Genomic DNA, 24825 nt, shown 5'->3' with positions numbered 1-24825 from the left:
TCCAGAGATTCTGTTTATGGTCCTCTGGTTGGGGTCAGGCACTTTAGTGCTCTGCCCAGTGTGAGGCCCAGCACTGGGCTTCATGGCAACATGTGCCTGCTTCCCTCTCCTTCCTTTAAGCAGACACTGCCTCTGTCTGTGCTGTGCTTCCTGGGGTAGGGGAATGATGAGACTGGCAGTCTCATGGCTACCACAGCTGCTGTAATGCTGAGTCACACCCAAAGCCCACAGCCAGAGACCAGCACAGCACAGAGTGATGCCCAAGGCCCACACTGCTACAACTGCCTGCCACTGAGGTTTATGTGTGTCTCAAGGCTGCTGCAGAGCGTCAGTGGTGATGTGGGCTGGGAAACAAGACTGTCTTACCGAGGCTGTGGGTCTCTATCTGGCACTGTGGCGGGTCCAGCAGCTCTGTCCACAGGCACCAGCCTGGAGTCAAGGCCACTGGGTTTTGCCTAGTGTTGGATTTCACCATGGCCAGCCTGGCACTGGGTTGCCAGGCAAAGCCTTGAGCTCATGTTCCTCTCCTTTTCCCTAGTAGATAGTCACTTCCAGTATTGTGCTGCTGAGGAATGGTGGGGGCAGTCCCTTGGTCACCAAGGCTTAGCTGGGCAATGCCCAAAGCTCATGGAAATTGGAACCAGAAAAAAACCTGGAGCATGTCCCAGACCAGTGCTGATATGCTCCGCCTGCTGCTCAAGTTTACTCATCGCCCAATGCCACTGGAGAAGGCCAGCAGTGATACAAACCAGAACCTGAGACTGTCCTGTTGGGGCTGCAGTTTTCCACCAGGTGCTGGGGGGAGTCTAGGGACTTTGTCCATGGGTCCTGGTCTGGGGTCAGGACTGTAGGGTTCTCCCTGGCACTGCATTTTACTGTGATGGGCCCAGCACTGGCCTTCAAGTCAAAACTCTTCACTCTCATCACTTTCCTTCCTCAAGTCAGCCATGTCCCTGAGCTGCACTGCTTGGAGTTGGGGAAAGGGGGAGATTAGCAATGGAATATTGTCTTTCCTCCATATTCTAAGCCTCTTTTCTTATTGCTGTGCTAAAATCAGGTACTCTGATCTCTCACCTGGTTGCCTTAGCTCTTGTGAAGGTATTTCTGTGCTTAGTTGTTCAATTTTATTTTTCTGTGGAGGAGATGATTTCTGGAGGGTCCTATTTCACCATCTTGCTTCACTCTTCCCTCAATTAAAGATTATTTCCCAAAGCATCCTTCTGATTTTCCTGGAGCTGACTCTCCTGTCTCCATCTTTAAGGGTTTTTCATATTAAATATTTAGCCTTAAATGGCTTTAAGTTTTGGAAGATAAATTTCTCTTGGGGAAGGGAGCAGAAACAGCCCTTGTATTCATATACAAAAGAGAGGGAGAGGAAAGCCCTGTCCACTTCTTTCCAGGTCTCCAGGGCTGAATTCTCTTGCCATGAGCTTTGCTCACTCCACTTAGACCTGCTGGGAAGTGGGCACAGATGACGGAGCCGGGACTGTTTACCATTTAGGCCTCAAGGTTTGCTGATATCTCCTCTCCATAGTTTTCCTTCTGCCCGTTCTCTCCTTTCATAGGATTTGAGTGATGTAGCTCTGCGTATGGAAACTATCTACCTCCTACCACCTTCTCCATCAAATCTTCTGCGCTCATATTTATTTGTAGTGTGTGCTCCTGGAGTCTCCAAATTGACTGAGGTGGTTCCTCTTGTGCCTATTTGGGATACAGACTGGCTGGAAGTTTCCAAACGCCCTGTGAGAAGCTGCGTCTGTAAGATAGATGTCTTGGTACACCATGGTCTTTCCACAGTCTCTCTTGGTCTCTGTTTTCTTGGCTGGGCACTAAATTTGATAACTAATGATGAGTGAAAAAAGAGTGACAAGGAATTGAAGAATACTTTCTTCACTTTATGTTTTCATGGATCCAAGGCATGCCCCAGCCAACACAGCAGATAAAGCAGGACATTGAGAATTTCAGTGCTTCAGTGGGGGTTCCAGCAGGAGGCACCCAATAATCACTACAGAGTGAGCTCTAACCATCCTGTTCTGGCGGGCAGGAGACTAGGAATCTGCCTTTTCTGCTCTGAATGGCACAGATGCATCTCTGGTGCATCTAGGGGGACAGTTCGAGGAAGGTAAATTTTAGAAAACTGTGGCCATGTTTGAAAGACTGGAGAGAGCTGAACTCACTGAAAGGCTTCTATTACTCTATGAGCAGAGAGACAGGAGGCTATAGAAGAGATAATCATAGTGAAAGTTGTGAGGATCCAGAGTAAACAGGAGGGAAAGGGAGACTTCATCCTATAGGAAGGGCCAGGCCAGGACCATCCTTCAGCACAGCAGTCCCAGGTACCACAGGCTTGTGAAGCTAAACCTGTCTGACCTCACATTTGGTAATGACACCTGATCTCTGGTCAGATGAGAGAGGCAGCAAGTGCTGACTCCAGGTTCTGTATAAAGTCTGATCAGTCATGCAGAACGACGGACATTGCACCAAAGGTCAATAATATTTTAACGAATAATATACCTGTAGCATTTATGTATTGCATTTTGTTATATAAGAAACAATTTCAGGCCAGGTGCAGTGGCTCACGCCTGTAATCCCAATACTTTGGGAGGCCGAGGTGGGTGGATCACGAGGTCACGAGTTCAAGACCAGCCTGGCCAAGATACTGAAACCCCATCTCTACTAAAAATACAAAAAATTAGCTGGGTGTCGTGGCAGGAACCTGTAATCCCAGCTACTCAGGAAACTGAGGCAGGAGGATTGCTTGAACCCAGGAAGTGGAGGTTGCAGTGAGCTGAGATCATGCCACTGCACTTTAGCCTGGGCAACAGAATGAGACTCCGTCTCAAGAACAAAACAAAACAAACAAAACAAAACAAAAGCACTTTCTCTATTGGTTCATTTAAAACATTTAATCACACTAAAATGATTCTTAAATAATTTCGCAGATGAGAATTGTGAGTTTCAGATTGGGGAATCATTTGTCCATAGTCACAATTAATAAGATTCATGACATAATTGCTTGCATGTGGTTAGTTCACAGATTTAATTAAAATACCTTTGATCAGAGTTTACTTATAGATTTTCAAGTATTTTAGAATCAGCAGTCAGTAGTCACCTTTAGCATCTCATTGTAGAATGGTCAGGATATTTACACCACACCTTATGTCATGTCCTCATGGTAAAATTTATCATGTATTTAGAGTGTATTCATCTCTGTGAATGTATCTAAAAGACATATGCCAAGTCAGCCTGGAGAATATTTGACTGGGCCCCAAGCAGATTTTGACCTTTTAATATACACAGCTACCTTTTCCCAGTGGAAAGGGAGATAGTCCTTGACCATTTTCTGTGGACATTGCCAGAGATGGTGCAGGCTGAATAAGAATGCCCACCATCTGTCCAGGAACCAGTGTCCTTCAAGGATGTTGCTGTGGACTTCACCAGGGAGAGTGTGTCCTGCAGAGAAAGCAGCACAGAGGTGCTTTGCTAGAGAGGCATAGCCATCTGTGCATGGGATGTCTGTGGCTGACACTTCCAAACTCGTGTATTTAATACAAAGTCATCCAGAACACTTTCTCCGTATTCCACCCTGCCTGTATCCTGATTCCTAGACTTCCTTACATGTGCATGAAGGAAATTTGTTTATTCACATATTTACTTACTCATTCACTGACTGTGCAATGATGAGGGGGCACTGGCTCTGGGAAGGGAGGTTGGAGAAGGAGGCAGAATGCAGTTTGGGGTTAAGGCTCGGTAATGGAAGAGAGACTGGGAAGCTGAGGACCAGGAGCAAGGAAAAGCTCTACTCAGCCTCCCCTGGTGATGCTACGCTCACCAGGGGCTGGCAGGACCTGCAGGTTTGTGACCTGAAGTGGAGGGTCAGTGCAGCCACATACCCAAGGCAGGCACCTAATGTATGGGCTTCACTAGGAAGGAGGGTGTCCTGAGGACAGCAATAGAAACAGCGCTCCTGTTGTCTTACATTGGAGTTTCTTGTTCCCACATTCTCCTGTCCCAGTGAACAGCATAGGACCATCCTTCCCACATGCTGAGTTCCTTCCCTTTTGGCACAGGAAGGGGTGTGTTGATTTGAAGCCCTAAAATAAATATTCTCAGCACTCAGGACCGATTTGTCAATACTGATTGTACCTAAGAAAGTACCCTGGAGGAAGAGAAAAGGAGGAAGCGTCAGAAATGGCACCTTTCCTTATAGAATCACGGGTCTGTCTCCATCCTGCAGTGCTGTGTTTAGGACTTGCTCATCTTCTCCGACTCTGCAGTGTCCTGCCTCACACATTTGCTCACATTTACCGAGGGCCTGGCTTCAGCCCTCTCCCATCTCCTTGTCACAGCCTCCCAGTGAAATGAAAGCTGTGAAGAGCTTCTGTTTGGGGCATCATCCTTGGCAGGGCTCCACCCCAGACCTACGGTGGCAACGAAGAGCAGATCCTGTGTGGTCAGTGGGGTTGGGCTGCAGCAATTGTTCAGAGTCCACATCTGGATACACTGTCTGCTCTTTGTGGTCCAGGATTAAAGAAACAGCACACATCAGTGCTGTATTAATGGCAGGTAGAGCTGGAAAATTCAGGACAAGGAAGATTTTTGAAAAGGAAACTGCTCTGCCTAATGCTGCAATGAACTTGAAGCTAAACCGAGTGAATCAGTATACTTTTGACTTTAAACTAGTAATTACAATTTTAGAAATACAATGGAAAAGAATATTCAAAACCTGATACTAGTGAAAAATAAAGGTTCCACTACATTTAGGTAATAAAGGGTGTTTTTTTCTATCATTGCTTTAAAAAAGTTGAATCAACCTAAATATCTAATGCTAGCAAGTTGTTTAAATCATTGACAGCACATCCATCTCAATGAAATCTTGTTCATGGAGGTACTCTCATTCATCTTTTGTTATAGGTTAAAGAAATTTAAAATTCTGCTGAGACATTGAAGCAGACAACTTTCTTAGCCATCCAGAGGTTGAAGCAAAATTCTGGTTATTAAATATTATTTTTCTTGTAAATAATATATATATTTATTTTGTGGTAAAATTATTAACAATGACACAGCTTTGATACTAAGGAGTAAAACACCCTTCCTTGTCACATCCTCCACTACCAATCATTGTGTCAACCGGGAGCCACTGTCATCATGGTACTACATATTAAAATATTTGCTTTTAAGCTCTGTCTTGGAGTATTTTCTTAGTTAGGACATATGGGTACTATACAATTTTTACTATTATAAATTATGTGACTGTGGATTCTGTGGGCCGTGATGATGTCATGGCAGACATCAGGTTTTTTCTGGGTTGGGCAACTTGAAGTGTGAGTGTGGGGCCAAATTTTTGATACATTCTGGAAAGATCCCTTTCACAAAGCTGCAAAGATAGTCTCTCCCACCAAAGATGTGTGCTTTCCCTCCTGCTTTAACCGATACCTAGTAAGACACTCTTTTATTTTTATTTTCTTTGTTTTTTGATCTAAGGTCTCACTCTGTTACCCAGGCTGGAGTACAGTGATATCAACATAGTTCACTGTAGCCTCAACCTCTTGGGCTCAAGTGATTCTCCCACCTCAGCATCCTGAGTAGCTGGAACCACAGGCATGTGCCACCATACCAGGATAATTACACACTCTTTTACATACAGGATAATTACGTTTAAGTTGTGAAAATAACATGTTTTCTTTTGGATTCCTACTTATTTGACTATATGTAAGCCTGGCATTCTATGTGTGAAGTTTATTTTCATTTTTGGGTCATTTTTTGAGTCATTGTTTATTTTGTTTTAAGTAGTATTAAGGTCATTTTATTTCAATATTGTTTGGTATGTGTTTTGTATTTGATTCATTTAGAAGTTTAAGAAAATACATCGTATTAGTCTGTTCTCACACTGCTAATAAAGACATATCCGAGAGTGGGTAATTTATCAGGGAAAGAGGTTTAATTGACTCACAGTTTCCCATGACTGGGTGGCCCTGGCAATCATGGCTGAAGGCAAATGAGGAGCAAAGTCATGTCTTATATGATGACAAGCAAGAGAGCTTTTGCAAGGGGAATCCCATTTATAAAAGTGTCAGATCTCATGAGACTTATTCACTCCCACGAGAACAGTATAGGGGAACCACTCCCATGATTTAATTATCTCTACCTAGCCTCGCCCATGACACATGGGGATTATTACAATGCAAGGTGAGATTTGCGTGGGGGCATAGCCAAACTATATTATACATATAAGTTTCTATCAAACTTGACAAGCCCTCCATTTTGTTTCCTTTTACTATAATTTTGTCTCTTGATTAATACATAAGAGACTTTTTTTGAAATATGTTGACTTCAGGTTTAAAGTACACTAAATTTGTGTCGTAAAGATCTTTATTTTACTACCTTTCTGATCCAAGGATTTGATTTGTCTTAAAACATGTTTTTGTGTGTGTGTGTCATTCAGTAAAGTTTTATGAGTTTTTGCAGGCCTAGACATGTCTTGTAAATGTGTACTTTGGTACATTTGATAATCAAGATAGACGTTGATTGTCTGTGTTATGCTGTTGTTATTCCTGTTGTTCATCCATTATTACTACTGAAGAGTAGTATGTTGACCATGCATTTACCCAATTTTCTGGATGTTGTGTTTCTAACAGTTCATGTTCTGAATGTTAAAATAGATTTTCTTCCTTTTCTAGTTTACATCCATGTCATCTGTGAACAGCTACAATTCAGATTCTTTGAATCAGCTTCTTTCCTGTTTTTCTTCTCTTCCTTGTTTTGGTTCCTACTCAGCCATCTCACACAGTGGTGAATTGTGAGAGCTCAGTCCCCTCCATCTTTTAACTTTACCTTTATTGAAATACTTCTAATGTTTTTTCTTGATTAGTATATTTGCAGAATTTTCCTTTTTTACTAAGAACTTTTAAATTATGCTATTTTGCATGTGTAATCATCAAATACTTTATTCTAGGATCTAATGTTGTAATTTTTCCTTCTTTAATTTTTTGACTTAATGCATAAAGTTTGAATTGTAAATTATTGTTTTATTAGCAGGATAAAATTCAATTTATATTAATGGCTAAATTTAAATGGATTACATTGTTTATGTTTTTGTTTGTTTGTCTCTGATGGGGATTAAAGCTAAAATATTCTATATGTTTTATTTTCATTTAATATAGTTTTAAAATGATCAAATTAACAAAATGAACAATCTTACAATATTCACATTGCACAGAAACCCTATCTAATGTAACATTTATGCACACTCATGCTGAAATAAATCAGATCTTATCAGGTTCCCAATAAAGGCCAGGGTAATCTTTAAATTTAAATATAAATATTGGTTAATTATATTTCCTTCTTTTTCTTAATATACTCTGTATTAGAAAACTTTAACATTGACAGCAAAATTAAACAAAAGGTATGTTGCTCTCGTGTACACCTTACCCCTCTGGAAGTTATCAGAATCAAAATGGTCTCACTAAGACTAAGAAAACCTGGGCAGGCCGGGCGCGGTGGCTCAAGCCTGTAATCCCAGCACTTTGAGAGGCCGAGACGGGCGGATCACGAGGTCAGGAGATCGAGACCATCCTGGCTAACACAGTGAAACCCCGTCTCTACTAAAAAAATACAAGAAACTAGCCAGGCGAGGTGGCGGGCGCCTGTAGTCCCAGCTACTCCGGAGGCTGAGGCAGGAGAATGGCGTAAACCCGGGAGGCGGAGCTTGCAGTGAGCGGAGATCCGGCCAGTGCACTCCAGCCTGGGCGACAGAGCGAGACTCCACCTCAAAAAAAAAAAAAAAAGAAAAAAGAAAAAAAAAAGAAAGAAAACCTGGGCAAATAGACCCAAGAAGGCCATCACTAGAGGACTGTCATGTTTATATGTCTGATAACAAAAACTATCAGAAAAGACTTAAAAAACCGCAACCTTGCACAAAGGCCATTGCAGCCTTACACAGAAAAGACACCTGCAGTGACACAGGCCCAGAAACTGCTGGTCTAACCTCAGACTCATCACCCTTGTTACTGATCTTTGCAGCCAAGAATAATTAATTCAAAAACAACTTTGCAATCCTCCACATTAAAAATTTTGTTCTTCTTTACCTCTATTAATATGCACATGGTTTACTATGACATTTACATTCTCATTACAATAATTTATTCCAAGTAAATATTTTTTACTTGAGAGACTCTTTGTTTGCTGTTTAGGTTTACACATATGGTGTCATAAATGGGACCTGCAAAGTTTACAATTGGAAGGAATTGGTGATTCTTGGAGCATGCATGCAGTCTTCACTTTATACCCTTTAGCGCTCTGCTTCTATAAGTCACCCTTTCTGCCCTGGTGAGTCTTTTTTCAGTTTAAACCTCAGTTATTTGATACATGATTTTTGGTATGTTGAGGTCTGGTTTGAATAAGGCTCCTTTAATAAAAGACCATATATCCCTCCTAGAACAATGAAAGCTTTTTTGTCATTTCTGGTAAGTCCTTTCTGCTATAAAGACAAACATCTTTCTGGATTGTGTACTCTTGGTTTCTACAGAACTTACCTTCTGTTTGTGAAGCTTTTATTTTCTAGTTTGCACACATAGTTTTATATTTTGTTTGATTTACACAGCAAGGTTATATTTTATATGAACGTTTTTATCTTGGGCTCCTTTGAATTTGTTTGACGTTTCCCCCTTACTTGTTTCTAAAAAGTGACACTAGCTTAGTTGCCACTATCTAAAACACTGGGCTAGCCTCCTGGCATTTTCTTACAAGATTTATAGAATTTCCTTTGCTCTCTAGATATTAATAAGAAACAGAATAGGATTCTCCAACATTCAGATATGCTAGGTTTCTTGGACTCCTCATGGCTACATAGTATGATGCTTCTTTTGGACATTTTAAAATAAAAAGGCAAAATTACATCAGGAAAATTTAGGGCTTAAATGGTTATTATTTTAAAAACTCACAACTATAGAGTTAACATATGGAGTCCTCTAAATTCTCTATTTTTTTCCTGCTTACTCTGTATCTGCTTGCTTTTCTACTGTTGTTGAGATAAAACTCACTGCTTATGGTATTCCAGCCAAGATGTGTGTTTTTTTTTTTTTTAATTATACTTTATGTTCTAGGATACATGTGCACAACATGTAGGTTTGTTACATATGTATACATGTGCCATGTTGGGGTGCTGCACCCATTAAATAGTCATTTACATTAGGTATGTTTCCTAATGCTATCCCTCTCCCCTCCCCCTACCCCACAATAGGCCCTGGTGTGTGATATTTTCCTTTCTGTGTCCAAGTGATCTCATTGTTCAAGTCCCACCTATGAGTGAGAACACGCAGTGTTTGGTTTTCTGTTCTCGCTATAGTTTGCTGAGAATGATGCTTTCCAGCTGCATCCATGTCCCTACAAAGGACACAAACTCATCCTTTTTTATGGCTGCATAGTATTCCATGGTGTATATGTGCCACATTTTCTTAATCCAGTCTGTCGTTGATGGACATTTGGGTTGGTTCCAAGTCTTTGCTATTGTGAATAGTGCCGTAATAAACATACATGTGCATGTGTCTTTATAGCAGCATGATTTATAATCCTTTGGGTATATACCCAGTAATGGGATGGCTGGGTCAAATGGTATTTCTAGTCCTAGATCCTTGAGGAATTGCCACACTGTCTTCTACAATGGTTGAACCAGTTTACAGTCCCACCAACAGTGTAAAAGTGTTCCTATTTCTCCACACTCTCTCCAACACCTGTTGTTTCCTGACTTTTTAATGATCGCCATTCTAACTGGTGTGAGATGATATCTCATTGTGGTTTTGATTTGCATTTCTCTGATTCAAGTGATGATGAGCATTTTTTCATGTGTCTGTTGGCTGCATAAATGTCTTCTTTTGAGAAGTGTCTGTTCATATCCTTTCTCCACTTTTTGATGGAGTTATTCGTTTTTTCCTGTGCCTCACTCTTCTCAGTATTCTTAGAGTAGGATCGCCACCCCAACTTGAGCTTGGGCCACAGTTATGAGCTCAATACCCCTTAACTGTGCTCAAACTCTGGGAAGCTGGGACAGGTCTTGTAGCTGTATCCTCTTGTACCTCAGGGATAAGCTGTGCTGGAGCAGGAAAACTGCTTTTGGTCCGCCAGAAAAACACTCAGGTGGTACAGTGGAGGCTGTGCTATGTGTACACCCTTGAGGGAGCAACCAGGCATCAACTGGGGAAGGGCCCAGCAGAAAAGGGGCTGTACAGATCAGATGCACTTCAGACCCTCAGGAAAGGCAGCCCTGCTCTCTCCTGGTCCAGCTGTCAGCAGGGACTAGAGTCATGCAGAGAAAGGTGGAGAGCCTTGAGGAATGGGTGCCTATTCCTGTATTTTGCTACAGCTGCCTCATGCATGAAACCTTTTGGGCTCCATGCATGTTTGAGCTCCGCCTCTCCCTACTCTCCTGGCAGTGCCCTCTGCCAGTTCAAATGTCTGTGTGGATCATGGGATCTCTTGTAGCTAGGATCTTAGAGGTCCATGGCAAGCGTGTGTGACCCATAGTTCCTTCACTCTCTCCTTCCTTAGGTCCCGTTCTGGACCAAGAGCTGGTCCTGGTGTCTGGTGACTCCGTCTGGCTTCCTAGCTTCCTCCCTCTTCAAACTCAGTGTCTGTATTGCCGCTCTATTGACTTCATGTGTTTCTTTTTTTCCCAAAGATCTGTTCAAAGTGTGACGATTTACTTAATATTTTGTTTTCTCTCTGTGGAAGAGGTGTTTCCTGACTGCATCTGGTTGACCATCTTGTCCCCCAGCTAAAAGTGTAATTTACATTTTGATATGGTTTGGCTCTGTGTCTGAACTTTATTACAACTAAAAATTACTACTTTTATGTTAGACTATTCTCAGTCTTCCTTCTTCATTACCAAACCTTATTGTTTGATCCTATAGAGGCAGTGGAAATTGCATCTTCAGAACATCGACATGTGGATGGAGAGATTGAAGTTCTTCAACAGGCATTATATATGAAAATGATACAAAATAAATGTGAAACACTACAGATGGATCAGGAGAGGTTGGAAGAAGAACTAGTGAACCTCAAAAGTCACATGGAAATGAATATGTTAGAACGTGGTCTATTGGAACACCATAAACAGGAGGTTGAAGAAGAGCAAGGCAGGAGATAATAGAACAATTAGAAAAAGTCAATCTATTTTTACAGGTTAGTTTATTATCCATAATGTGCCTTCATTCATTTCACTGCAAATTATAGTTTGGATATAAACATTGTATGTGTTTCCTCTACTTCTCTTATAGCAAGTTGTTTGGTAGATTTCTAGAAGGAAGGTGATATCTGTTTCTCTCTCTAAATATTTCACTTGCCACCATTACTGTAACTAAATTGATCTTCCATAATAATGATTCTCATTAGTGAATCATTTGATTACTAAAATCAGTTGGCATAAAACAAGACTAATAGAGAAAGAAAAATGTGATTTAAAAATTATACTACACTCTTAAAATATTCTTAAGTTATATTGTTCAACTTTTTAGAATTTAAATTGATTCTGTTATTCTTTGGAGTGTTACATTTCATGAGTACTACCATAAGTATGATTTCATTTGTTTATAATTCAGATTAAATTATTAACTTAGCTGATACTGACAATAAATATATTAAACTTGAGATTCTTTTTTCATATAGTTAAAAATGCTCTCTAGATCACTGACCCAAAACAAAAAGAAACAAATATACGATAGTTATTCAGGCTATAATTTTTTATGTACCCTTTTAATTTGTTTTAGACACAAGAAACATCTCAAGAAGAGCTACAGTGGTTACCAGAAGAAAACATTGCTTCCATGTAAAGTCAGATGGAACTTATAATTGGAAATCTGGAATTCCAACTCTACAAAGCAAACACTTCACAAGCAGATTATACTACAGCAGAATTGGAACCATATAAGAAACTGCATCTAGAAGAATTAAAAGCTAGAGAATCTCTGTCAGATAAATTAAGCAAGTACGTCAAAGACAGAATCACAGAAAATAAATGAAGATCATTAATTTGTCTCAAAAGCATAATTTTTAGTGAGACAGATTCATAAGATTGGGGGAAGCAAAAGCTAACTAGATTAGACAATTTTGGAAAATGATGTTAGTAAATGAACTTACTTTTAAAATGTTAGTCTAGGACAATTCATACCACTCCCCTGTTTTTTTTGGTGGGGGTTTTTGTTTGTTTGTTTTTCTTTTGTTTTCTGTTTCTTTGAGATGGATTCTCACTTTGTTGCCCAAACTAGAGTGCAGTTAGTGGCATGATCTGGACTCACTGCAACTGTGCCTCCGGAGTTCTAGCAATTCTCCGGCCTCAGACTCCCAACTATGACCTTTCATGATCTCGCCACGCCCAGCTAAGTTTTGTATTTGTAGTAGAGACGGGGTATCACCATGTTGGCCAGGCTGGTCTCAAACTCTTGACCTCAGGTGATCTCCCCACCTTCGCCTCCCACAGTGCTGGGACTACAAGCATGAGCCATCATGCCTGGCCTGATTTTTGGTTTTATATGGTTCCTTTTCCCCTTAATATTCTTATGTAGTTAACCTGATCTATTAATTTTTCTGCCAAGTATCTTGAAGCTTCATAATTTAGACAGTGATAGTGTTATACAATTGTTTGTCAGCATTCCTCTATATAGAAATATTAATTAGTTTAATTATTTTTGATAAGATTACAACTTAAACTGAAAAAAGGGTCAGGTACTTCTACTCCTTTGCACATTCTGGCACTCAGTAAATTAACTTTCCTTGATTGCAATCTTTGGTATTATCCTTAGAGGTCACCTTGGAACAAAGTATTTTGTACATTTTTTCCACTCCACATAAAGGCATAGTTGTGAAATAGGGAATGGTAAACACAGGCTTGAAAGGAAATATAATTCATAAAGTGGTGAAAAATAACACCTTGGTCAGCCTGAAGCGGTGGGTGGAAGACCAAAAGGGCAGGCCCTACTTCTGATGCCTTGGCCACGATTTTAGGAGCAAAATGCCTTTGGAGATGATTAAGTTCTCTTTGATCTCAGCCGTCTCCTTCTCCCCTGAGAGTTGTTGTTCTGAATGATTCCTTGGTACCAAATGCTTAGTTTTTCTCAGATAATGGGTGAAATGTACAAGAGTGTTCAATAGAAATGTTTGAAAATGTCTTTGAGGGCCGGGCGCTGTGGCTCAAGCCTGTAATCCCAGCGCTTTGGGAGGCCGAGACGGGCGGATCACGAGGACAGGAGATCGAGACCATCCTGGCTAGCATGGTGAAACCCCGTCTCTACTAAGAAATACAAAAAAAAACTAGCCGGGCGAGGTGGCGGGCGCCTGTAGTCCCAGCTACTCGGGAGGCTGAGGCAGGAGAATGGCGTGAACCCGGGAGGCGGGGCTTGCAATGAGCGGAGATCTGGCCGCTACACTCCAGCCTGGGCAACAGAGCAAGACTCCATCTCAAAAAAAAAAAAAAAAAGAAAGAAAATGTCTTTGAGAGACAGTGTGTTTTTTTGTTTGCTGTAACTGGTTTACTAAATACAAGCTTCATTTTATTTATTTTACTGTCCATATTTAAGGAGTAAGACATGATGTTTTAATATATTTATACACAGTCCAATGGTTACTCTGGTCCAGCGAATTAGCATCTTTAACATTTCATGTAGTTACTCTTGAAACACAAGTATTTTTTTCTTTTCTTTTCTTTCTTTCTTTGTTTTTTGAGATGGAATCTCCCTATGTCGCCCAGGCTGGAGTGCAATGGTGGGATCTCGGCTCACTCCAAACTTCTCCTCCCAGATTCAAGCAATTCTCTTGCCTCAGCCTCCCAAGTAGTTGGGATTACAAGCGTCCACCACCACGCCCCACTAAGTTTTGTATTTTTAGTGGAGACGGGGTTTCTTGCCATGTGGGTCAGGCTGCTCTCCAATTCCTGAACTCAGCTGATCCGCCGTCCTCAGCCTCCCAAAGTGCTGGGTACAGGGGTGAGCCACCACACCACTACTGCTGGCCTTTTTTTTTTTTTTTTTTTTTTTTTTTTTTTTTTTTTTTGGAGATGGAGTCTTGCTCTGCTCTGTCACCCAGCCTCAAGTGCAGTGGCACAATCTCGGGTCACTGCAACCTCCGCTTCCCAGGTTCAAGCGATTCTCCTGCCTCAACCTCCTGAGTGCTGGAATTACAGGCACCCAGCACCGCGCCCGGCTAATTTTTGTATTTTTAGTAGAGACGGGGTTTCACCATGTTGGGCAGGCTGGTCTCAAACTCCTGATCTCAAATGATCCGCCAGCCTCGGCTTCCCAAAGTGCTAGGATTACAGGTGTGAGCCACCGACCCCGGCCTAAACACAAATATTTCTTTTTGTTTGTTTGTTTGTTTTTGTTTCTGAGGCAGAATGTCGCTCTTGTTCCCCAGGATGTAGTGCAATAGCGCGATTTTGGCGCACCGCATCCTCGGCCTCCAGGGTTCAAGTGTTTCTCCTGCCTCACCCTCCCGAGTAGGTGGCATTACAGGCATGCACCACCAAGTCCAGCAAATTTTTGTATTTTTAGTAGAGACAAGGTTTCTCCGTGTTGATCAAGCTGGTCTCAATCTCCCCACCTCTGGTGATCCTCTGACTCTGCCTCCCAAAGTGCTGGGATTACAGCCATGAGACACTGTGCCTGGGCTAAACACAAATATTTCTAATGGTATCTTTAAGAATCTTATAAGTAGAGCCATTTCAGAAGGCAACAAGTGTGACTTATTAATCCATACATCATTAATAGCTTTTGCTCTTCCCTCCCTACTTTGTTTGAATTACTTATTTGTTGGAAATCCTCGAGAAATATATATACTTCTTTACAACAACTTTAAAATTATAACTGTATACAGCATATAGGCTCTAATACACTTTCAGAGTTAAAACATGGTTTGTTGTATCTTTCATTGACTCATGGTCACTATTTAAACAACGCAAGTCATTTAGACACATTTGTTAAAAAACAAAATACTCAGTATCTGTCTTTTGCAATCTTCACAGACCTAAAGAAATTCTAGCAGATGTCAGTACCAAACTTCTTCAAGAAAATGAGTGGAGCAGATCTTTATTTACTTCTCATACTACAAGGCCACTCCTAGAGTCACCATGCAATGGAAATCTTAATGATAATTTACATCTCAACAGAATACATATCCCAAGAGAAACCTTAATGATTCCTACTTCAAGCTCATTGTCTTCAAATATCAGAATGGAGAACGACTTGTCAAAAGTTAGGTATAGTATTGTTTTTTCTTTGGTTTTCAGACTTCTGATATAGTTCTCTCTATATTTTTGGCAAGATATTGAGTTGTCTAACTGACTCATGCATTTTAAATAAAGGTCATAATTATCTGTGTTTCTAAGGGAAGGAAACAAATCTTACAGCTTTTTTTTTTTTTTAAGTCCCTGGGGTTTTAATTGTCAAAAGATATTCATTTTTTAACTTTACTCAACAAATGTAACTATACCAGCACATTTTAAATTTCTGTAAAAATTGCATTTAAGTTAGATTGTGGAAATGTACTGGTATTGCTTAACAACCAAAGTTATACTTGGAGATGCTTTGGCTTACTTTCTTTTTTTTTTTTTAAGTTCTAGGGTACATGTGCACAACGTGCAGGTTTGTTACATATGCATACATGTGCCTTGTTGGTGTACTACACCCATTAGATCATCATTTACATTGAGTATATCTCCTAATGCTATCCCTCCCCCCACCCCCTACCCCGCAACAGTCCCGGTGTGTGATGTTCCCCTTCCTGTGTCCAAGTGTTCTCATTGTTCAATTCTCACCTGTAAGTGAGAACATGCGGTGTTTGATTTTTTTGTCCTTGTCATAGTTTGCTGAGAATGACGGTTTCCAGCTGCATCCAAGTCCCTAACAAAGGACATGAACTCATTCTTTTTTCTTACATGATTACATCCTTAATTGCTGTTATACTTACAGCATTTCAATTCAATTGTTGCAAAATGTGCCTGTTGCTGTGCAATTGTACAGTGGTTTTTAAATACTTAAAGCAATATTTGAATTCTTAAAGTGAAGTTCACTTATGTCTATCTTACCATCACTCAAATGATTTATGGCTGAGATGGCAATGATATCAGGAGTAGTTAAATAGCAAATGTGACCAAACAGAATACATTCTGTTCTTTCTACTCAGAATTCCATGTAAAACTGCACAGGGTTCCAGGTCCCTAGGACATGACACTTTCAAACTTTCAAGGTTCAACTGAACAAGAACTTTTCAATCCAACTGTTAGGGTAGCCAGTTAGTCAGACATTAACAGGCAGGAGGAAAGGTAGCTATGTAGGAGGAAACACTGCAGAACGACTCTTAAGGTGCTCAGTAATTACTCATTCTATGGTTGAACTGTCAGAATGTGTTAACTACAATCTGATAAAGAAGGGGAAAGGCAAAAGGGGAATTCTTAAGAGCTGTGTGGGCACAATGAGTACAAATTTGAGTGCTATACTACCTTCCTGGGGTGGAGGTAATGAGCAATGCCATCATTGGGTAGAATTTGTCTTGATCACAGGGTTCTGCATATGCACATTAACCAAGAGTAAGGGAGGGTCTACCAGCCTGGGTGTGAACTGGGCAAGAACAAAGGCAGGAACCTAAAGAAGAAAGTGAGAGAAAAGATCAAATGCAGAATGTATTGAGGCTGTTCCCAGCCAAGTCAGCCCACTCTTCTCTTAAAGCATACTGTTACTTGCACAATAAATGTTTTGCTGGATTTACTAACTGGTGTTTTGGTTGAATTCTTTCATGCAAAAAGACAAGAACTGAGGACACTTTCTGGAACTCCAGGCTTGGCCATACCTTTTGGTGCTGTGACTTCCATCCTGTCGTGAGGTAGGGACTGTGCTCGCCACTGTCTCCTCTCACATGTCTGCTCCTATGCAGCATAGACTGTGAGAATGCTGAGCATGCTGAGCAATCTCCCTAGCATCTCCACTTTGTGTGTTCAACTAGAGCACTTTCCCTAATGCCCAACAGAGCTCCCCAAGCACAGAATGCTTTTTTCTTGACAGAGAACCTAAGGCTTCTGATTACTTCCATATTCTCACAACTGACCTCTGGGGACTCACCACCCTGTCTTCACAGTTGCTCCTGCTGCCCATGCCATCATGGCATCTCTCTTGCTAGCCAATGCCACCTCCTTTGCCCTGTCTCTTCCCAGGTAGGCCCCAATAGAATGGCTTTTTGCATGCCCTGTCACCACCTCCTCTGCACTAATTCCACCTCCAGATGGAATGTAGGTAAATTTTAGGTGCTATGGTCTAGGTTTAGGGGTCTCCTTGGATGTATCTAGTACCCAATTTTCTCTCCATGTTCTTACCACTGAATTCTCAGGGATTTAACAATCAACTTCCCTCTTGCTTCTAGCCCTCCCCACTGTCTTTGACATGCTTTGCCTGTATGCAGAGGATTATCACTGAAGGCTACAAAATTATAATTGGGCAGAGTCATCTATAATTAGATGCAAGACCTATGGACCTAGGGGGTCCACAGACCAAATGAGGGGAAGAGGTCACTGCTTGGTTGGGAGCATATAGTAAGGGTGCACAATATCTGAAGCTCTTCACAGACTAGGGATACCTGGTCTAGTGTGGGAAAGGGATGGAAAGGGTGCTCTCTCCCTTTTACAATGGATGAGAATGGACAGAGAGCGAGGATGCTCACATTCCCCTAGTTTTTTCTTCTCTCTGTTTTTCAGATTGCCCATCTCCACACAGTGTGGAGTCCTTCAACACTCCACACTGTAGGATTTTCCCCTTGGATGCATTCTCAAAAGTTAGGACAAGTCTGATCCCCAGACATTGAAGGAAACTATATTAGTTTTCCTTTGCAATGCTTCATAGCCTCAATACAAACTATATGACTAGGAAGACTGGCCAGAAAATGGTAGCCCTAATTTTAACACCATTTTGCAGTTGGACCTACTTTGCAGGTGACAGGGAAAATGGTCAGAGGTGCCCTGTATCCAGGTCATTATGGCTCTAAAAGAAGACCAGGATCTCTGCCAAAAATGCAGATGGGACTCTGCCATCTTGGCTCTCATGAACCCCTCAGCAGATAATTCTCCCATAAATGTCTTAGGAAATTTCCCAGCAGAGCATCCTCAGCTTCCTTTAATCCTCCCACTGAGGATCCAAAGCCATCAGCTCCTTGTTCTCACCAGAGGAATAGGAATGGGCACTGGGACATGAGGCTCTGGAAGCTGGTATCAATTGGGAGAAGTTCTTCATCTACCTTAAAATGTTCAATGGACAGTTAACTATGCTTTGCATGACTCTTGCCACTTTTGCAAGAAACAACTTTCAATAATGTGCAAATGGTTCTTTTGGGAAAAAAAAAATTTCCAAGACTATAGAACAAGTTTGTAGGGCCTGTGCCCTGTGCACATTAAACATTTTGCACATTAAACAAGGAAGCAAACCTCCTTTTCTTTTCCAGCCAGTCCAATGGAGGGTCACTTACCCTGGGGAGGACTGGCCGCTTGACTTCACCCAACTTCTTGCCTGTCAGGGATATAAATATCTTCTGGTCTTTGTAGACATATTTACAGGTTGGATATAAGCTTACTCCTTGTGAATGGAAAAAGCAATGGGGGTAGTATAGGCCCTTCTCAAGGAGGTCATCCCTGGTTTGGCATCCCCAGGTTGCTGCAAAGTAATTATAGTTCATCCTTCACTTCACAGGTTACTCAACTTGTTTCCCAGGCCTTGGGAATCAGTTACTTTCTAAATTCCTCCTGGCACCCACAATACTGCAGAATGGTTGACAGAATTAACAAATCTCTCAAGCAAATCTTGGAAAAATTATGCCAGGAAACTTCAAAGCCATAACCAAAACAACTACCTATTGCTCTACTAAGGGTGAGAAACATACCCATCTCTAGTTTACAACTCAGTTATTTTGAGTTATTATGTGGAAGACCCTTTCTTCAATTTCCTATTGGATACTGACCTTACCAATTCTAATTATGTTAATTCCTTCTCGCAGTTTCAGCTGGTGGCTCAAAAACTAGGCCAAAATATATTTCACACCCTGAAAACTCTGACCAAATTTTAAATCCACCTGTACTCAAGTTCTCATCAAGATTTGGAAGGATGGAACTCCAGACTCTCAACTGAGTCTTATTTGGAGAGGTCTTTACACTGTTTTACTCTCCACTCCTATCACAGTTATGGTGCCAGGGATCACCAAGTGGATCCACTATTCCAAGGTAAAGCTATATGATGCATCTCTGGCAGAGGAAGTCCTAGAGGTGCCATTGGACACCTGGACCACTTGTCCCCTCCAGGGTCTCAAACTCCTCTTCAAGCAAAGCCAAAAGAATAAACATAAGTAAATTAGTAATGCTTTGGCCTGTTATACAATGAGTCATAATACTCCTTGTAGGTTTACTAATATGTCTTTGCTACTGTGAACCAACACACTCTCCAAGAAAAGGTCTGTTCTGTACTACCTGGATTTAAATCTCAAAGCCATAATCTGGGTGGCATTCTCTCTAATACTCACTGAGTTAACAGCTTCTGTTTCCCTAATCAAGAGACATCCTGATTTGACTTTAATCTGTTCTCTTTGGGAACATGCAACCCAGTGCTCTATGCTCACTAATGCTTCTAGCTAAAATCACCCTCATAGGCCCCAGCAGCCCACAACCACAACAAAAGACTCTACGAGTAGCTCAACAACTACTAAAGTTCACCAAATCTTCCTGTGCCTCATCCTGAGGTTATAAATGAATTCTTTCCACCCAGGGCAGGAACAGGCTCCCCAGCCATGATACGAGCATAGGCAACTATTCAAGCCCAATTTAAATTCACCTATCATTGGGACCCCTGTATACAAAGCCTTCCAAGAGATGTTATATGGTACCTAATACAAGTTAAAGTGGACATTCAAGCCTGGATTAAGTCCACTTGCACTGTTTTAGGCCCCCTTATTCTCCCCCATTACCCTCATCAGCCAGGCACCCCTAGGCATCACTACTACCAGAGATTCTGGAACTTTTGTGGGTTCTCTTAACCCTGAACACTTCAACACAGCCATCATCATTATTAATATCTCTCATACTTTTTTTCTCTAAAAACTAAAAACTCCAAATTTCAAGTAAGGTTCTTTACCCTACCAAGCCAGTATTGGGTCATGGAAAAATTTCAAATCTTTAACTCCCTTTGGGAGGTTCTTCTCCTTGACATTACTGGACACATGATCCTTTGGGAAAGAAGAACCATTCTTCTATTCAAATTAGTCACCTATGTCTGGCTCCTTTGGCAGCTGAATCTTTAGTGACAGAATATCGCGTCTCAGGTAGCCAACAAGGATATTGATCAATGTTTGGAATTGACCTGCCTCCTTCAGTATCCATCCTTGTCTACCTATGACATAACTTTATTTTCTATGTGGGACACAGGCCCACCTCTGTCTCCCTGCAAACTGGACTGGAGCATGCTCTCTGGCTTACCTCACTCCTAACACCCCCATTGTGACCAGTGATGCTTCTCGGCCCTTGCCCTTATTTATGACCTCACACTGGGCCCCCCACCAAACAATTCAATTAATTCCCTTTCTCATCAGGCTTGGCATCACCACAGATGCCACGATGGGAAGAGCCAGCATTGGCACAGATTCCTCAACCTACCACAGCCTGTCTCTAGAATTGACTCAAGAGATAGAAACCACTGCTTGACATGTAACAGAGCTGCAGTGGAAAGTCAAGTGTCTCGCAGCTTTAGTTCTCAAAAGTGGCTGAGTTCTTGACATGTTGGCTGAAGTTCAGGGAGGAATTTGTCTGTGCTTGAAGAAAAGTGTCAATCTGGGTTAAGAAACCAGGGCAGACTCAGGAGCACATTCGAGGTCTCATAAACCAGGCCTCTCACCTTTGGGAAAGGATTACTGAGGGTTGGCTCTCCTGGTTCTGACTCTCACAGTTCCTGCCCTTCCTGGGACCCCTGGCCTCTACCTTCCTTCTTCTCCTTTCTGGGCCTTGCTTCTTGAACCTGCTAACTAGGTTTATCAACCTCTTTCCTACCCTCGAGGACAATCAAATCCCTGCATGTCTCCACTGGACACTGTGGTTCAAACTTTTAGAGACACAACAACAATCTCTGAAACCTTGTCACCATGATAGCAAGGAAGGCGGGGACCCTGAAGACCCTCAACACCCCTTTTTAGCAGAAAGTATCTACAGAATGCCCCCCATCTCATTTCCCAAAAGATGTCTGGGTCCCAACTCCTTGAGGAATAAATGTAAGAGGAGGCAGTTGGTCAGATATGAGCAGGCAGGAGGGGAGGTATCCATGTTGGAAGGAACAGCCCAGAACACCTCTTCAGATGACCAGTACTCACTCTATGGTCAAACTCAAAATGTGGTTAACTAGATCCTGAAAAGGAAGGAAAAAGGCAAAAGTAGAATTCCTGAGAGCTGCGCTGGTGCAATGAGTACAAATTTGACTGCTATATGAGCTTTCTGGGTGGCAGTAATGAGCAATGTCACTATTGGGTAGGATTTGTATTGATCCCTAGGTCCTGTACATGTGCATTATGCACAGATAAGGAGAAGCAAGACCAGCCAGGCACGGTGGCTCACACTTGTAATCCCAGCACTTTTGGGGCCGACATAGGTGGATCACCAGAGGTCAGGAGTTCAAAACCAGCCTGGCCAACATGGTGAAACCTAGTCTCTACTAAAATAGAAAAAAATTAGCTAGGCGTAGTGGCACATGCCTGTAATACTAGCTACTTGGGAGACTGAAGCAGGAGACTTGCTTGAACCTAGGAGGCAGAGGTTGCAATGAGCTAAGATTGTGCCACTGCACACCAGCCTGGGCAACAAGAGTGAAACCCCATCTCAAAAAAACTGATTAATTAAGGAGAAGAAGACCACAGAAGATCACAATGCAGAATGTCCTGGGGCTGTTTCCAGCAGGGTCAGTGCACTCTTGTCTTGGAGTTCACTTTTACTTCTCCCAATAAAACTTTTGCCTGCTTTACTAATTGGTCTTTTTGATGAATTCTTTCTCTAAGAAGACAATCAAGAACACTCTGGATCACCGAGATCCATAGTATCAACATGTGATTTCCCTCATGGTAGGAGTCCATTTCTGGGGATCTCAAAATGAATCCAATAATGACAAGGTGTATCAATTACAGAGTTGGTAAAGAAGAAAATAGTACAACTATGCTTGATTAATTTTAAGAATTTTTTCTAAGGTTTGACCATTTTTCAACTAAGGGAAAATTACAAAAGCCAGGTGCAGTGGGACACAAATGAAGTCCCAGCTACTCCAGATGCTGATGCAGGAAGATCACTTGAGCCCAGGACTTCAAGGTTGTAGCATAAAATGCTGGTGCCTGTGAATAGCCACTGCACTCTAGTACTACAGCCTGATCAACACAGTGTGACCCTGTCTCTTGAAAAGATTACAAAAATTATACGGTATTTGTTTCAACAAAAATAAATAAGCAAATTGTAACTAGTTTCCTGTGTCTTATTTTTATTAAAAATTCAGTCAATGCACTTTGGCTTATCGTTTGGATGCTGTTTTTGTGAGCTCCTTAATGCACAGAAAAGTAATAATAAACCCATGATAAATGAAGCCTCAACCTTTTTTCTTTACCTGGGTTCATGTCTTAACCCATAGAAGAGCAAATCTAAAGTTTTCAAGAAATGACTGCAGCCAAATAGCTTAAAAGAGAACAAATTCAATGATTGTTTTAATACATAAATTACAAAATCCTATATACCTGATTTTAAAAATCATATTGTTAGTTTTGTTTTATTTCTCTACAAAAAAAGATGATGAGAGTCTAAGTGCTTCATAGTCATAAAATTGTGCCACTGGGCACAAAAAAATGAAAAATACTTCTGTAAACTGTATAATATGATGAAAATAAAAATGTTCTCATTAGTTTTTACGAGAAAAATCAGGTAATATATCATTTTACAAGAAAATGCAGATGTGATGCCAGGGAAGATTTTTGAGGGAAGGAGTGTTGATTTTTATATTTCTACATAACTTGAAAAATAGTTTATTTTAAATTTAATGTAGTAGTTCCAAGGTAGACTTAGTTCCCTTGTGAGACATTGGTTTGCCAAATCATGTTAGACTTAATAAAAGGGATTTAAAATGATTCCATTAAGATACAAATAATCACTACAAGATGACTTGAAAGAGTTTTAATAGAGTTGTCATCTACAAAAATCTTAAGAAAGTAGATGCGTTCTAGAGTTGCCAGAAAGTATAAGTTGATATCAAACAGTGATGAACTTTCTGAATGCCTCTTCCATATTGGATTTTAATATGATATCATTTTCAAACAGTTAAAAGCCATTTTCTCATTTCACATTGAGCTAAAGGATGGCATAACAACAAGCAAGCTCAATGAAAATATCCAGAGAGTAATGTATAAATATCATACCCATCCAGTGCTGTTAGACTGTTTTTTGCAAATGGCATTTGTCATGGCCAGAAGACTCAGAAAGATAGAAGGAAAAGGTGTTTTTCCACCAAAGATGGGCAAATTGATAGTTTTCAAAAATCTGGAAAGGGAAATGAATATGTCCATAAAGGTAATCAAATCTATTTACAGAAAACCACTTTGAAGTTTATGAGTTCTTTACAAACAAATATGGTTCCATTTTATCAAGACCTGAGCAGTTCATATATAGTAAGCAACCACAATCTAACGATAACTGGCTTCAATAAAACATTTGGAAGCAAATGTTACCATTCAGGTATTTGGAAACCCTAGTGAAGTGCTTCCATGAAAAGTTCTAGGCAACACATCTGAAATAGCTAAATATTTGCCTTATGACTCCAAGTATATTGGGTTTCAGGGATGAGAAACAAGTCCACATTCTCAGATGAGAGTAGGTGATATGATGAAAATGTAAATCAAGGACTTTCCTTATATTCTATTCATGTGGAGAATTCAAAAACTAAATGAAGAGATCCCAGGAACACTTCTTCACGAGACATTTTTCAACTTAGTTTGGCCTTAAAAGACCAAAATGTTGAATATTCTGTGACAGTGCTCACTTACAGAGCAATAAGAAATGTGGATTACCGAGATTCCACCTCTGGGGACAGGGCACAGCTAAACAACAACGACAACAACAAAGCAGCAGAAACCTCTGCAGACGCAAACGACTCTGGCTGACAGTTTTGAAGAGAGCATTGGATCTCCCAACACAGAGGTTGAGATCTGAGAACGGACAGACCATCTGCTCAAGTGGGTCCCTGACCCCTGAGTAGCCTAACTGGGAGACATCCCCTACTAGGGGCAGACTAACACCCCACACCTCACATGGTGGAGTACACCCCTGAGAGGAAGCTTCCAAAGCAAGAATCAGACAGGTACACTCACTGTTCAGCAATATTCTGTCTTCTGCAGCCTCTGCTGCTGATACCCAGGCAAACAGGGTCTGGAGTGGACCTCAAGCAATCTCCAACAGACCTGCAGCTGAGGGTCCTGACTGTTAGAAGGAAAACTAACAAACAGGAAGGACACCCACACCAAAACCCCATCAGTATGTCACCATCATCAAAGACCAGAGGCAGATAAAACCACAAAGATGGGGAAAAAGCAAGGCAGAAAAGCTTTAAATTCAAAAAATAAGAGCACATCTCCGCCTGCAAAGGAACGCAGCTCATCACCAGCAACGGATCAAAGTTGGATGGAGAATGACTTTGATGAGATGAGAGAAGAAGGCTTCAGTCCATCAAACTTCTCAGAGCTAAAGGAGGAATTATGTACCCAGCGAAAGAAACTAAAAATCTTGAAAAAAGAGTGGAAGAATTG

General features: G+C 41.2%; 2 long non-coding RNA genes across 3 annotated transcripts; one reads left to right on the top strand and one right to left on the bottom strand.

The window, feature by feature from the left end:
* Positions 1-3021: 3021 nt before the first annotated feature.
* LOC139356306 (uncharacterized) lies at positions 3022-20479 on the bottom strand. Of its 2 annotated transcripts, XR_011607948.1 has the most exons (5): positions 20277-20479; positions 18493-18677; positions 16484-16625; positions 4199-4572; positions 3022-3453 (listed from the first exon to the last, which is right to left on the bottom strand). It is a non-coding gene; the product is annotated as an uncharacterized lncRNA (long non-coding RNA). The 2 variants fall into 2 exon arrangements; XR_011607947.1 differs by lacking the exon at positions 3022-3453 and having other exon boundaries at positions 4029-4572.
* On the top strand, positions 10970-15340 carry LOC139356307 (uncharacterized). Its single transcript, XR_011607949.1, has 3 exons — positions 10970-11178; positions 11763-11980; positions 15008-15340. It is a non-coding gene; the product is annotated as an uncharacterized lncRNA (long non-coding RNA).
* Positions 20480-24825: the final 4346 nt, after the last annotated feature.

Source organism: Macaca nemestrina, chromosome 9 (assembly GCF_043159975.1).
Source record: "Macaca nemestrina isolate mMacNem1 chromosome 9, mMacNem.hap1, whole genome shotgun sequence".
NCBI lineage: Eukaryota > Metazoa > Chordata > Mammalia > Primates > Cercopithecidae > Macaca > Macaca nemestrina.
The sequence above is the reverse complement of the archived record's forward strand: the minus strand, read 5'-3'. Positions and strand labels throughout refer to the sequence as shown.